Source organism: Bos mutus, chromosome 19 (genome assembly GCF_027580195.1).
Source record: "Bos mutus isolate GX-2022 chromosome 19, NWIPB_WYAK_1.1, whole genome shotgun sequence".
Classification (NCBI taxonomy): domain Eukaryota; kingdom Metazoa; phylum Chordata; class Mammalia; order Artiodactyla; family Bovidae; genus Bos; species Bos mutus.
Genome location: NC_091635.1, coordinates 60,998,701 through 61,015,516, shown reverse-complemented (window position 1 = coordinate 61,015,516; position 16,816 = coordinate 60,998,701). Strand labels below are relative to the sequence as shown.

Genomic DNA, 16,816 nt, shown 5'->3' with positions numbered 1-16,816 from the left:
GTTGTGTCAGACTCTTTGTGACCCCACGGACTGCAGCACAACAGGCTTCCCTGACCATCAACCAACACCTGCAGTTCACTCAAATTCATCTCCATCAAGTCAGTGATGTCACCCAATCATTTCATCCTCTGTTGCCCCCTTCTCCCCCTGCCTTCAATCTTTTCCTGCATCAGGGTCTTTTCCATTAAGTCAGTTCTTTGCATCAAGTGGCCAATGTATTGGAGTTTCATCTTCAGCATCAGTCCTTCCAATGAACACCCAGGACTGATCTCCTTTAGGATGGACTTGTTGGATCTCCTTGCAGTCCAAGGGACTCTCAAGAGTCTTCTCCAACACCACAGTTCAAAAGCATCACTTATTTGGTGCTCAGCTTTCTTTATAATCCAACTCTCACATCTATACATGACCACTGGAAAAACCATAGCCGTGACTAGATGGACTTTTGTTGGCAAAGTAATGTTTCTGTTTTTTAACATGCTGTCTAGGTTGGCCATAGCTTTCCTTCCGAGGAGCAAGCATCTTTTAATTTCATGGCTGCAGTCACGATCTACAGTGATTTTGGAGCCCCAGCAAATAAAGTCTCTCACTGTTTCTTTTATTTCCCCATCTCTTTGCCATGATGTGATAGGACTGGATGCCATGATATTAATTTTCTGAATGTTGAGTTTTAAGCTAACTTTTTGACTCTCCTCTTTCACTTTCATCAAGAGACTCTTTAGTTCTTCTTCACTTTCTGCCATAAGGGTGGTGTCATCTGCATATTTGAGGTTATTGATATTTCTCCCAGCAATCTTGAGGCCAGCTTGTGCTTCATCCAGCCTGTCATTTCACATGATGTGCTCTGTATATAAGTTAAATAAGCAGGGTGACAATATACAGTTTTGACAAACTCCTTTCCCAATTTGGAACCAGTCTGTTGTTCCATGTCCAGTTCTAACCATTGTTTCTTGACCTGCGTACATGTTTCTCAGGAGGCAGGTGAGGGGACACCTGCAATATGAGGCAGGGGGTAAAGGCACTAAGGCTTTGGTGCCTGACATGCTTGGACTTGAACACTTGCTCCTCCATCTACTAGGAGTCCTTGAGAAAGTTGTTTAAATCAGTTGCACTCTAGTCAGCTCCTTAGCTGCTAAAATGGGCTGATGAAACACTCTCATATGGTTATGGAAGGAATTAAAGGTAGCCAGTGATGGGGACTGGACATAATTGAAATCATTCCAATATCATGCAAAATCATATTTTATTGGGGAAATGTGCAAGCAGAGGATATGCAAGATTAGTCCCCATTCTTTTCTTTATGTGGAGAACTGTCCATGGGCCAAGCTGACTGGATATACTGTGAGGTTGTGCTTTGGGGGTAGGACACCCTGTTACTCTATTATTTTTAGGTAAAGTCTGAGAGTACTCTCAAAAGAATGACAAAAAGGATTTGCTCATGCATCTCAGTTATTCAAGAGGGCTGTAGAAAAATATCTTGCAGCTGGAAACCAGTTCTTCAGGGGAGTTGTTTATTCCTGGCATGTTATCACCTCTAACTTGTGGGAACGCTAAACCTCTTTCACTTTTAGATATAATAGCCAACAATGAAGGGTGATATGTGCTGGAAACAGAGTTGGGAAAAATTGTTGAGGAGTAGGTGATAAGGTTTGGATTGGAGCTGAAGCTGTGCCTTGGATTATATGTTTGAGAAGAGAGACCACTTTGCTTGATACATGTATCAATATTATGAAAGTCAATATTTACATTAGGGTTCCTCAAAAGTGAAACCATGGTCTGCTGACAATACACTGTATTTAAACATCCCTGAAACGCTGGGCTGGAAGAAGCACAAGCTAGAATCAAGATTGTCGAGAGAAATATCAATAACCTCAGATATGCAGATGATACTACCCTTATGGCAGAAAGTGAAGAGGAACTAAAAAGCCTCTTGATGAAAGTGAAAGAGGAGAGTGAAAAGGTTGGCTTAAAGCTCAACATTCAGAAAACTAAGATCATGGCATTTGGTCCCATCACTTCATGGGAAATAAAAGGGGAAACAGTAGAAACAGTTTCAGACTTTATTTTTGGGGGGCTCCAAAATCACTGCAGCCATGAAATTAAAAGACACTTACTCCTTTGAAGGAAAGTTATGACCAACCGAGATAGCATATTCAAAAGCAGAGACAGTACTTTGTCAACAAGCATCCGTCTAGTCAAGGCTATGGTTGTTCCAGTGGTCATGTATGGATGTGAGAGTTGGACTGTGAAGAAAGCTGAGTGCTGAAGAATTGATGCTTTTGAACTGTGGTGTTGGAGAAGACTCTTGAGAGTCCCTTGGGCTGAAAGGAGATCCAACCAGTCCATTCTAAAGATCAGCCCTGGGATTTCTTTGGAAGGAATGATGCTAAAGCTGAAACTCCAGTACTTTGGTCACCTCATGGGAAGAGTTGACTCATTGGAAAAGACTCTGATGCTGGGAGGGATTGGGAGCAGGAGTAGAAAGGGACGACAGAGAATGAGATGGCTGGATGGTATCACCGACTCGATGGACGTGAGTTTGACTGAACTCTGGGAGTTGGTGATGGACAGGGAGGCCTGGCATGCTGAGACTCATGGGTTGGCAAAGAGTAGGACGACTGAGTGAATGAACTGAACTGATCTGAACTGATAATTATACAGTGGAAGTGAGAAATAGATTTAGGGGACTAGATCTGATGGATACAGTGCCTGATGAACTATGGACGGAGTTTAGTGACATTGTACAGTAGATAGGAATCAAGACCATCCCCATTGAAAAGAAATGCAAAAAAGCCAAATGGCTGTCTGAGGAGGCCTTAAAAATAGCTGTGAAGATAAGAGAAGTGAAAAGCAAAGGAGAAAAGGAGAGATATAAGCATCTGAATGCAGTTCCAAAGAACAGCAAGGAAAGATAAAAAAGCCATCCTCAGTGATCAATACAAAGAAATGGAGGAAAACAACAGAATGGTAAAGACTAGAGATCTCTTCAAGAAAATTACAGATACCAAGGGAACATTTCATGCAAACATGGGTTCAATAAAGGACAGAAATGGTATGGACTTAACAGAAGCAGAAGATATTAAGAAGAGGTGGCAAGAATACACAGAAGAACTGTACAAAAAAGATCTTCATGACCCAGATAATCACGAAGGTGTGATAACTCACCTAGAGCCAGACATTCTGGGATGTGAAGTCAAGTGGGCCTTAGAAAGCATCACTACTAACAAAGCTAGTGGAGATGACGAAATTCCAGTTGAGCTATTTCAAATCCTGAAAGATGATGTTGTGAAAGTGCTGCACTCAATATGCCAGAAAATTTGGAAAACTCAGCAGTGGCCACAGGACTGGAACAGGTCAGTTTTCATTCCAATCCCAAAGAAAGGCAATGCCAAAGAATGTTCAAACTACCACACAATTGCACTCATTTCACAGGCTAGTAAACTAATGCTCAAAATTCTGCAAGACAGGCTTCAACATTACATGAGCCGTGAACTTCCAGATGTTCAAGCTGGTTTTAGAAAAGGCAGAGGAACCAGAGATCAAATTGCCAACATCTGCTGGATCATGGAAAAAGCAAGAGAGTTCCAAAAAAACATCTATATCTGCTTTATTGACTATGTCAACACATTTGACTGTGTGGATCACAATAAGCTGTGGGAAATTCTGAAAGAGATGGGAATACCAGACCACCCGATCTGCCTCTTGAGAAATGTATATGCAGGTCAGGAAGCAACAGTTAGAACTGGACATGGAACAACAGACTGGTTCCAAATAGGAAAAGGAGTATGTCAAGGCTGTATATTGTCACCCTGATTATTTAACTTATATGCTGAGTACATAATAAGAAACTCTGGGCTGGAAGAAGCACAGATGGAATCAAGATTGCTGGGAGAAATATCAATAACCTCAGATATGCAGATGACATGACCATTGTGGTAGAAAGTGAAGAGGAACTAAAAAACCTCTTGATGAAAGTGAAAGAGGAGAGTGAAAAAGTTGGCTTAAAACTTTTCAGAAGACTAAGATCATGGCCTCTGGTCCAATCACTTCTCGGCAGATAGAGTAGGAAACAGTGGAAACAGTGTCAAACTTTATTTTTTGTGGCTCCATAATCACTGCAGATGGTGACTGCAGCCATGAAATTAAAAGGCGCTTAATTCTTGGAAGGAAAGTTATGACCAACCTAGATAGCATATTAAAAGCAGAGATATTACTTTTCCAACAATGGTTCATCTAGTCAAGGCTATGGTTTTTCCAGTGGTCATATATGGATGTGAGAGTTGGACTGTGAAGAAAGCTGAGTGCCAAAGAATTGATGCTTCTATGCTGTGGTGTTGGAGAAGACTCTTGAGAGTCCCTTGGACTGCAAGGAGATCCAACAAGTCCATCCTAAAGGAGATCAGTCCTGGTTGTTCATTGGAAGGACTGATGCTGAAGCTGAAACTCCAATACTTAGGCCACCTCATGCGAAGTGTTGACTTATTGGAAAAGACCCTGATACTGGGAGGGATTGGGGGCAGGAGGAGAAGGGGACAACGGAGGATGAGATGGCTGGATGGCATCACCGACTCGATGGAGGTGAGTTTGCATGAACTCCAAGAGTTGGTGATGGACAGGGAGGCCTGGCGTGCTGTGATTCATGGGGTCACAAAGAGTTGGACATGACTGGGCAACTGAGCTGAGTTGAACTGAAACATTCTAGCCATCTATGGCCTATTATTCACAATATGCTCCCAGGCTTTCCTCCTTGGGCTCACTATGTACTACCATGGGCACTGAGCAAACTAGCAAAAAGTAAGATGTAATTAGATTCATAAGAAAGACATTTTTGTTGTTGTTATGTTTTAATACAATAAAGTAAGCATTTACCATACTACTTTCTAGGCACCAGGGAATGCAGCAATGGTAGTCAGTTAACACTACCAACTCCAAACAGTTATTGAGTTTTACTGTTTGCAGACAACACTCTAAGCATTTTATGAGTTTTACTTTTTAATTAAATTATTTATTTTAATTGGGGCTAATTACTTTACAATATTGTAGTGTATTTTTGCTGTACATTGACATGAATTAGCAATGGGTGTACATGTGTCCCCTCTCCTGAACCCCACTCCAACCTCCCTCCCCATCCCATCCCTCGGGGTCATCCCAGTGCACAAGCGCTGATCTTCCTGTTTCATGAAATGAACCTTGACTGGTGATCTATTTCATATATGATAATATACATGTTTCAATGCTATTCTCTCAAATCATCCCACCCTCCCCTTCTGCACAGAATCCAAAAGTCTGTTCTTTATCTCTGTGTCTCTTTTGTTGTCTTGTATATAGGGTCATCTTACCATCTTTCTAAATTCCATGCTGATGCTGCTGCTAAGTCGCTTCAGTCGTGTCCGACTCTGTGCAACCCCATAGACGGCAGCCCACCAGGATCCCCCCGTCCCTGGGATTCTCCAGGCAAGAGTACTGGAGTGGGTTGACATTTCCTTCTCCAATGCATGAAAGTGAAAAGTGAAATGAAGTCGTTCAGTCATGTCCCACTCTTCGTGACTCCATGGACTGCAGCCTACCAGGCTCCTCCGTCCATGGGATTTTCCAGGTAAGAGTACTGGAGTGGGGTGCCATTGCCTTTTCTGTCTAATTTCCATATATATGCATTAATATACTGTATTGGTGTTTTTCTTTCTGACTTACTTCACTCTGTATAATAGGCTCCAGTTTCATCCACCTCATTAGAACTGATTCAAATGCATTATTTTTAATAGCTGAATAATATTCCATTTTGTATATGTACCACAGCTTTCTTATCCAGTCATCTGCCAATGGATATCTAGGTTGCTTCCATGTCCTAGCTATTGGAAACAGTGCTGCGATGAAAATTGGAGTACACATGTCTCTTTAATTTCTGGTTTCCTCACTGCGTATGCTCAGCAGTGGGATTGCTGGGTCATATGGTAGTTCTATTTCCAGTTTTTAAAGGAATCTTCACACTGTATTCCATAGTGGCTGTACTAGTTTGCATTCCCACCAACATTGTAAGAGGGTTCTCTTTTCTCCACACTCTCTCCAGCATTTATTGATTGTAGACTTTTGGATAGCAGCCATTCTGACTGGCGTGAGATAGTACCTCATTGTGCTTTTAATTTGCATTTCTCTGATAACGAGTGATGTTGAGCATCTTTTCATGTGTTTGTTAGCCATCTGTTTGTCTTCTTTGGAGAAATGTCTGCTTAGTTTTTTGGCCTATTTTATTATTGGGTCATTTATTTTTCTGGTATTGAGCAGCATGAGCTGCTTGTATATTTTTGAGATTAGTTCTTTGTCAGTTTCTTCATTTGATATTATTTTCTCCCATTCTGAATGATATCTTTTCACCTTGCTGATAGTTTCCTTCATTGTATGAAAGCTTTTAAGTTTAATTAGGTCCCATTTGTTTATTTTTGCCTTTATTTCCATTACTCTGGGAGGTGGGTCATAGAGGATCCTGCTTTGATTTATGTCGGAGTGTGTTTTGCCTATGTTTTCCTTTAGGAGCTTTATAGTTTCTGGTCTTACATTTAGATCTTTAATCCATTTTGAGTTTATTTTTATGTATGGTGTTAGAAAGTGTTCTAGTTTCATTCTTCTACAAGTGGTGGGCCAGTTTTCCCAGCATCACTTGTTAAAGAGATTGTCTTTCCTCCATTGTATATTCTTGCCTCCTTTGTCAAAGATAAGGTGTCCATAAGTGTGTGGATATATCTCTGGACTTTCTATTTTGTTCCATTGATCTATATTTCTGTCTTTGTGCCAGTACCATACTGTCTTGATGACTGTAGCTTTGTGAAGTCAGGCTGGTTTATTCTTGCAGTTATATTCTTCTTTCTCAAGATTGCTTTGGCTATTAGAGTTGTTGTTGTTGTTGTTGTTGTTTTTTCATACAAATTGTGAAATTATTTGTTCTAGTTCTGTAAAAAATTCCGTTGGTAGCTTGATAGGGATTGCATTGAATCTACAGATGGCTTTGGGTAGTATACTCATTTTCATTATATTGATTTATTTTAGCTGTATTGATTCATCCATGCACATGTTTTATTTCTCAATCTATTTATGTCATCTTTGACTTCTTTCATCAGTATTTTGTAATTTCTATATATATATAGGTGTTTGGTTTATTTCAGTAGATTTATTCCTATGTATTTTATTCTTTTCATTGCAATGGTGAATGGAATTGTTTCCTAAATTTTTCTTTCTCTTTTCTCATTGTTAGTGTATATGAATGCAAGGGATTTCTATGGGTTAATTTTATATCCTGCACATTTACTATATTCACTGAATAGCTTAGTAATTTTCTGGTGGTGTTTCTAGCGGATTTCTATATAAAGGATCATGTCATCTGCAAACAGTGTGTTTTACTTCTTCTTTTCCAATTGGGATTCCTTTTATTTCTTTTTCTCCTCTGATTGCTGTGACTAAAACTTCCAAAAGTATGTTGAATAGTAGTGGTGAGAATGGACACCCTTGTCTTTTTCCTGACTTTAGGGGAAACGCTTTCAATTTTTCACCATTGAGGATAATGTTTATTGTGGGTTTATCATATATGGCTTTTATCATGTTGAGCTTTGTTCCTTCTATGCCTGCTTTCTGGAGGTTTTTTATAAAAAATCGATGTTGAATTTTGATAAAGGCTTTTTCTGAATCTATAGAGATAATCATGTTTTTTTTTTTCTTTCAATTTGTTAATGTGGTATATCACACTGATTGATTTGTGAATACTGAAGAATCCTTGCATCCCTGGGATAAAGCCAACTTGGTCATGATGTATGACCTTTTTAATATGTTGTTGGATTCTGTTTGCCAGAATTTTGTTGAGAATTTTTGCATCTATGTTCATCAGTGATATTGGCCTGTAGTTTTGTTTTCTTTGCAGCATCTTTGTCTCATTTTGGTATAGGGTGATGGTGGCCTCATAGAACAAGTTTGGCAGTTTACCTTCCTCTGCAATTTTCTGGAAGAGTTTCAGTAGGATCGGTGTTAGCTCTTCTCTAAATTTCTGGTAGAATTCACCTGTGAAGCCATCTGGACTTTTGTTTGTTGGAAGATTTTTTATTAAAGTTTTGACCTCCATGCTTGTGATGGGTCTGTTAATATTTTCTATTTCTTCCTGGTTCAGTTTTGAAAGGTTATAGTGTTTTTACAAAACAATAATACCTGTCTTTGAATTAAGTGTGCAGTCAGTCCACTATATAGGCAATACTAGCAGTAAGTACTATATGACTAACAAACAAATGCTATTGGAGCACAACAGAGGATATGAGGAAGGTAAGAGAAGGGACATTTGAGCTAGAAGAGTGAGTAAGTATTAGCTAGACAGGTCTGGAAGGAAGAGTACGAACAAAGTCATGTGGTGGTACTTATGATGGTGGCAATCCCAACGCAAGGGAGAAGAGGTAAAAGAAGAGGACGAGTAGAATGAGAAAAAAAAAAAATTAAATGAGATTTAAGATATATAAACTTCCAGCTGCTATAAATATCATCAGTAGGGTAAAACTAACCTTTATGATGATGGTCTAAACCCAGCTCATGTTCTTTGTTAGTGGGTGAACCATGTCTCTCAGTGCAAGTTTTCAACACATATTTTCCACTCAGAAGGGACCATGATAAACAAACATAAATAGGACTACTACAACCTTTATTGACTGTACCGAAAAGCAAGGCATACTTTCTGTAGGCTGAAGGTTGGCTCTCAACCTCTTATCTGTTATTTTTGCTTGCCAAGGTAAACACACTATAGAGGAAATAATGTTATTATTTCTCCCGGGATTTTTTCTCTCCAAGATCCTATAACTCCTTTGTAAATTCAGTGACATTCTCTATGTAAAAGCACTTTGCATAAAAGCAGCAGCATCCAGTATGCAGGCAAAGCCAGTGTTGTAAAGAAGTCAAAGTCCTCTTATTCAGTCAGAGTTCTCAGTGTGGGGGCGGCCATGGGCAAGAAGTCTAAAAACAGAGATGAGGCAGCAAGAACACAGGGTATGTGGCATATGTAGAACCCAGGTCTTCGCCACACTAAACTGCAGGGAATCTAACTTAGTATCTTGCCAACATCCATTTCTACAAGATAGTAAAACAGAGTCAAGAAAAATAGATATGTTCATTCATTCAATTGCAGCAATAATGTTTGTAGAATGCCTGTGCCAATTTCTGTAGACACAACGGTCAAAGATCTCCCAGTATGTGAGAAAAATGGACATATGAAAAATAACTGTATATTTATATGTGCCAAATGTTAAGAAACAGTGATAGCACAGAAACAGAGAATTGAAATAACTGTTGGACTGGAATTTGCCAGGATGTGAAAAAAATCTACCTAAAAGTGAACATATGAGAGTATGAAGGAGGGAGGAGATTGTTTTTGTTTTAATTTTTATTGTATATATTTATTTCCTTTCACTGTAATGTTTTACTGAGGAAAAACAGAGTAAAGGGATAATAAAAGAGGGAAGGGGAATATAAGGCTGGGGATTAGGAAGCAAAATGTTGTGTGAACTTTTATATTGTCATAATAAATGGTGCATATATATACTGGTTTGAAGTCAAATCACACACACACACACACACAAATAACTTTGGAAGTAAGTCAGTGAAAGGATTTTGTGTAAGATTCAACATTTCAGGAAAATTCTTCAAAAGAGCAGTACTGAAAGAATAGAAATAGCAAACTTTGTACACCCTTCTTTGCAAACTGAGTTTATAGACATTATGAGCCTCCTTTTACAACATTATCATGGCAAATGATATGGAAGTAGGATTCTACTCTACCAAATACAGTAGGGTTGAAGAGGTGAGATCTCCTATTTCTGATGGTCCACCCTTTGACAAAGGCTAAAATATTTTTATTTAATTCTTAAAACACTGTATAACCATTAGGCATGAAAGGTTACATTCATTCCATCAATGGCTGGAAATTGTGGCTTGGAATATAGAAATTCTCTTTCATATGTTATGCAGCTGGTATGTCAGGTCTCTTTTATGCCAAAGCATATGCTTTGTCCACTATACAACACTACTCTGAAAAAAGTGAACACCATTCTTTAAAGAAATAATCTTTCAAGTGTACATAACACAGTCAAAGGATTTGGCATAGTCAATAAAGCAGAAATACATGGTTTTCTAGAACACTCTTGCTTTTTTGATGATCCAGAGGATGTTGGCAATTTGATCTCTGCTTCTTTTGCCTTTTCTAAACCAGCTTGAACATATGAAAGTTCACGGTTCACAGTTTGCTGAAGCCTGGCTTGGAGAATTTTGAACATTACTTTACTAGCATGTGAGATGAGTACAATTGTGTGGTACTTTGAGCATTCTTCAGCATTGACTTTCTTTGCGATTGGAATGAAAACTGACCTTCTCCAGTTCTGTGGCTACTGCTGAGTTTTCCAAATTTGCTGGCATATTGAGTGCAGCAATTTCACAGCATCGTCCTTCAGGATTTGAAAGAGTTCAACTGCAATTCCATCACCTCCACTAGCTTTGTTCGTAGTGATGCTTTCTAAGGCCCACTTGACTTCACATTCCAGGATGTCTGGCTCTAGGTCAGTGATCACGCCATCACGATTATCTGGGTCGTGAAGATCTTTTTTGTAAAGTTCTTTTTGTATTCTTGCCACATCTTCTTAATAACTTCTGCTTCTGTTAGGTCCATACAATTTCTGTCCTTTATCGTGCCCATTTTGCATGAAATGTTTCCTTGGTATCTCTAATTTTCTTGAAGAGATCTCTAGCTTTCCCATTCTGTTGTTTTCCTCTATTTCTTTGCATTGATCACTGAGGAAGGCTTTCTTATCTCTCTTTGCTATTCTTTGGAACTTTGCATTCAGATCCTTATATCTTTCCTTTCCTCCTTTGCTTTTCATGTCTCTTCTTTTCACAGCTATTTGTAAGCCCTCCCCAGACAGCCATTTTGCTTGTTTGCATTTCTTTTCCATGGGGATGGTCTTGATCTCTGTCTCCTGTACAATGTGACGAACCTCCATCCATAGTTCATCGGGCACTGTATCTATCAGATCTAGTCCCCTAAAACTATTTCTCACTTCCACTGTATAATCATAAGGAATTTGATTTAGGCCAAACCTGAATGGTCTAGTGGTTTTCCTTACTTTCTTCAATTTAAGTCTGAATTTGGCAATAAGGAGTTCATGATCCGAGCCACAGTCAGCTCCTGGTCTTGTTTTTGGTGACTGTATAGAGCTTCTTCATCTTTGGCTGCGAAGAATATAATCAATCTGATTTCTATGTTGACCATCTGGTGATGTCCGTGTGGAGAGTCTTCTCTTCTGTTGTTGGAAGAGGGTGTTTGCTATGACCAGTGACCAGTGCGTTCTCTTGGCAAAACTCTATTAGCCTCCACCCTGCTTCATTCTGTATTCCAAGGCCAAATTTGCCTGTTACTCCAGGTGTTTCTTGACTTCCTACTTTTGCTTTCCAGTCCCCTATAATAAAAAGGACATCTTTTTTGAGTGTTAATTCTAAAAGGTCTTGTAGATATTCATAGAACCGTTCAACTACAGCTTCTTCTTCATTACTGGTTGGGGCATAGACTTGGGTTACTGTTGTATTGAATGGTTTGCCTTGGAAACGAACAGAAATCATTCTGTCGTTTTTAAGATTGCATCCAAGTACTGCCTTTCGGAGTTTTTTGTTGACCATGATGGCTACTCCATTTCTTCTAAGGGATTCCTGCCCCCAGTAGTAGATATAATGGTCACCTGAGTTAAATTAACCCATTCCAGTCCATTTTAATTTGCTGATTCCTAGAATGTCGAGGTTCACTCTTGCCATCTCCTGTTTGACCACTTCCAATTTTTATTGATTCACGGACCTAACATTCCAGGTTCCTATGCAATATTGCTCTTTACAGAATCGGGCCTTGCTTCTATCACCAGTCACATCTGCAACTGAGTATTGTTTTTGCTTTGGCTCCATCCCTTCATTCTTTCTGGAGTTATTTCTCCACTGATCTCCAGTAGCATATTGGGCACCTACCAACCTGGGGAGTTCCTCTTTTAGCATCCTATCATTTTGCCCTTTCATACTGTTCATGGGGTTCTAAGGCAAAAATACTGAAGTGGTTGCCATTCCCTTCTCCAGTGGACCATTTTCTCTCAGACCTCTCCACCATGACCCACCGTCTTGGGTGTCCCCACAGGGCATGGTTTAGTTTCACTGAGTTAGACAAGGCTGTGGTCCTAGTGTGATTAGATTGACTAGTTTTCTGTGATTACGGTTTCACTGCTGTGACGGACTGCATGGCAGAAGAGTGCTGGCTGCAACCGACCTCGCAGAAGCGTGGCCAACATGAGCTACCCTGTGTCCGAGGTCAGGGGCAGCAGCCGTGAGTGCCAGGCCGTGATGGCGCAGAAGTGGCCGAGAGGAGCTACCACACGTCTGAGGTCAGGAGGGGCGGCGGTAGGGAGATACCCCTCGTCCCAGGTAAGAGAAAGCCAAGTAAGACAGTAGGTGTTGAAAAAGGACATCAGAGGGCAGACACACTGAAACCATCTAGTCAAGGCTATGGTTTTTCCAGTAGTCATGTATTGATGTGAGAGTTGGAGTATAAAGAAAGCTGAGTGCCGAAGAATTGATGCTTTTGAACTGTGGTGTTGGAGAAGACTCTTGAGAGTGCCTTGGACTGCAAGGAGATCCAACAAGTCCATCCTAAAAGAGGTCAGTCCTGGGTGTTCATTGGAAGCACTGATTTTGAAGCTGAAACTCCAATACTTTGGCCACCTGATGCGAAGAACTGACTCATTTGAAAAGACCTTGATCCTGGGAAAGATTGAGGGCAGGAGGAGAAGGGGACAACAGAGGATGAGATGGTTGGATGGCATCACTGATTCAATGAACATGGGTTTCCATGGACTCTGGGAGTTGGTGATGGACAGGGAGGCTTGTCATGCTGCTGGTCCTGGGGTTGCAAAGGGTCAGACATGACTGAACGATTGAACTGAGCTGAAATGAATCAAATGTGAGAATGAAATTTATTGAATATTGGTCTACTTCATTGTCATTGAAAACTTTCCATTATTTACAACTTCTAAATACTGAATCTGGTTCATTGGGAAGCTAAATTATTGTAGTTCCTAATCAGCTAATTATTCAATAGAATTGTAGTATAACACCTATGGTTCCAGTTAATATTTCTTCTTTCCTGGTCAAGGACAATTTTGTATGATGGAAGAATCAGTATATTCCCAGACTCTGAAATCCTGCTTCACTAAAGCCTTTGACTGTGTAGATCACAACAAACTGTGGAAAATTCTTAAAGAGATGGGAATAACAGACCACCTTATTGCCTCATGAGAAACCTGTATGCAGCTCGAGAAGAAAGAGAACCAGACATGGAACAATGGACTGGTTCGAAACTGGGAAAGGAGTATGTCAAGACTGCACATTGCTGGCCTGCTTATTTAACTTACATGCAGAATAAATCATGTGAAATGCGGAGCTGGATGAATTACAAGCTGGAATCAAGATTGCCAGGAGAAAAACCTCAGGTATGCAGATGACACCACCCTAATGGCAGAAAGCGAAGAGGAACTAAAAAGCCTCTTGATGAAGGTGGATGAGAAGAGTAAAAATGCTGGCTTAAATCTCAGCATTCATAATATGAAGATCATGGCATCCAGTCCCATCACTTTGTAGCAAGTAGATGGAAATGAAGTAATGACAAATGACAAAATGGAAACAGTGACAGACTTTATTTTATTTTCTTGGGCTCCAAAATAACTGCAGGTGATAACTATAGCCATGAAATTAAAATATGTTTGTTCCTTGGAAGAAATGCTATGACAAACTTACCTACACAGCATATTAAAAAGCAGAGATACAACTTTGCTGACAAATGTCCACCTAGTCAAAGCTATGGTTTTTCCAGTAGTCATGTATGGATGTGACAGCTGGACCATAAAGAAGGCTGAGCATTTAAGAATTGATGTTTTTGAAATGGGGTATTAGAAAGGACTCTTAAAAGTCTCCTGGACAGCAAGGAGATCAAACCAATCAATCCTGAAGGAAATCAACCCTGAATATTTATTGTAAAGACTAATTCTGAAGCTGAAGCTCCAATACTTTGGCCATCTGATGTGAAGATCCTCACTGGAAAAGACCTTGATGCTGAGAAAGATTGAGGGAAGGAGGAGAAGAGGACGATAGAAGATGAGATGGTTGGATGTAATAATCAACTCAATGAATATGTTTGAGCAGACTCCAGAAAGTGAAAGTGAAAGATAGGGAAGCCTGGTGTGCTGCAGTCCAAAGAGGAGCAAAGAGTTGGGCATGACGGACTGACTGAACAATGAACAACAAAATCCTGACAGTGATATTTATCACTATGAATTTACAAATTGGAATACAAATGTCTTGAAACATTTTATCTTCTCAAATGTATAATTAATTACATTATTTAAAACTCTTGTGAAGTAGGTGGTGCAAGTATTACTATCCCTGTCTTACATTCATCCATTAATTCATTCACTTTACAAATATTTATTAACATAATTTAAAAATCGAAGCCCTCTAAATCAACAGAAGAAGCAAATGACAGACTGGAGTCAGGGATCCTGGATCTGGATTCTTAATCTGGGGCATTTCTCACTAAACTATTTTGTCTGAGTTTTGGTTATTGTCTAGGACTTTTAGACATATATTCATTCTGTCTTAGTTAATTTACTATAGGAAAAATCCTGATGGAAATAGTACCTTCTAAATCATTTCCCATTTACCTCCAAACCCCCAAAGAAATATGTCTTTTGGAACTGCTCTAAGCTTCAGAAAATTCTAATAAATACATGAAGTAAGTTGTATTCATGGAACAACAGACTGGTTCCAAATAGGAAAAGGAGTACGTCAGGGCTGTATATTGTCACTTTGCTTATTTAACTTATATGCAGAGTACATCATGAGAAATGCTGGGCTGGAAGAAGAACAAGTTGGAATCAAGATTGCCAGGAGAAATATCAGTAACCTCAGGTATGCAGATGACACCACCTTTATGGGAGAAAGTGAAGAGGAACTAAAAAGCTTCTTGATGAAAGTGAAAGAGGAGAGTGAAAAAGTTGGCTTAAAGCTCAACGTTCAGAAAACGAAGATCATGGCATCTGGTCTCATCACTTCATGGGAAATAGATGGGGAAACAGTGAAAACAGTGTCAGACTTTATCTTTTGGGGCTCCAAAATCACTGCAGATGGTGATTGCAGCCATGAAATTAAAAGACGCTTACTCCTTGGAAGGAAAGTTATGACCAACCTAGATAGCATATTAAAAGCAGAGACATTACTTTGCCAATGAAGGTCCGTCTAGTCAAGGCTATGGTTTTTCCAGCAGCCATGTATGGATGTGAGAGTTGGACTTTGAAGAAAGCTGAGTGCCGAAGAATTGATGCTTTTGAACTGTGGTGTTGGAGAAGACTCTTGAGAGTCCCTTGGACTGCAAGGAGATCCAACCAGTCCATTCTAAAGGAGATCAGTCCTGGGTGTTCTTTGGAATGAATGATGCTAAAGCTAAAAGTCCAGTACTTTGGCCACCTCATTCGAAGGGTTGACTCATTGGAAAAGACTCTGATGATGGGAGGGATTAGGGGAAGGAGGATAAGGGGATGACAGAGGACAGATGGCTGGATGGCATCACCGACTTGATGGACGTGAGTCTGAGTAAACTCTGGGAGTTGGTGATGGACAGGGAGGCCTGGTGTGCTGTAATTCATGGGGTCGCAAAGAGTCGGATATGACTGAGCGACTGAACTGAACTGAACTGAAGGGGTATTCTAACTCAGTAAAAGGGTATGGAACTGCTTAATTACTGTGGGGGAGTGAATGCAGTTATTACTCAGCGTGAAAGTGCCTTGTTTCTTATTTGGAGACTGACAATTTTTTTTTTTTTTTTTTTTTTCTGGAATGACGATGCATTATCAAAACTTCCACAGAAATTCAATGAGACATTCCACACCAGAGCAAGTGCCCCCGCCATTACATAGCAAACATCTCTACATACATACCCTGTACTTCTCAACAGTAAATGGTTGAGAATACACGATTTTCCTCAAGAGAGTCTTTAGATTAGCTCTCTAGCACCTTCTGTGACCCTGCTCTTGCCTGTCTCTTCTCCTTCCCATCCACCACCGCTGTGCCCTTTATAGAACTCTGAATAGTAGTTACTTTAATTTCTTATATTTTCCCTACAACATTGAGTACATACATCCTAATGGCAGATACCTTATTTTATTAACATTTGTAGCCTTGATACCTAACAGAGTACCCTACAAAACAGAAGGCCCTCAAAAATGTTAGAGGGAGACACAAGTGTGTGAAATCAGGGATTCATAGACCTTGGTTAATTATATATTCCTTATTGAGTAAAAAAAAGCAAGAAGCAGCAGGCTCTGAATATATCCTGTGCTTTCCTACCATGTACAGAATGATGCAGTTTAAAAAGCTCTGTCTTTTAGAAGAGGCAAGTTAATATGTAAATGACAAAAATCACTGATTTTTTTCATCAGATGTTAGGTAAATTGCTACTGTGGTCCAGACATGCAATAATGACTATGTATAAAAATGAAATGACAAGGTTAGGGAGGGTCTTATAGGCTGGACTATAATCAAGTAACTTAAATAAAGTAAACCAAAAGCCCAAATATAAAGGAAGAATTAAACAGAAAGAAAATTGGAAAACTTTGAAAGAGATACAAAATAGAGCTCTAACAAAGGAATTCAAATGAAAATCAATTACGAAAATCAGCAAAACACAGCCAAGCAATGAGCCATGGGGTCCCTACCATTGTTCCTC

The 16,816-nt window shown here is 39.7% G+C and overlaps 1 protein-coding gene across 1 annotated transcript in view; it reads right to left on the bottom strand.

The window, feature by feature from the left end:
- Positions 1-16,816, bottom strand: part of CA10 (carbonic anhydrase 10) — an 837,221-nt gene that overhangs the window by 284,117 nt on the left and 536,288 nt on the right. The gene's annotated exons all lie outside the window — the stretch shown is intronic.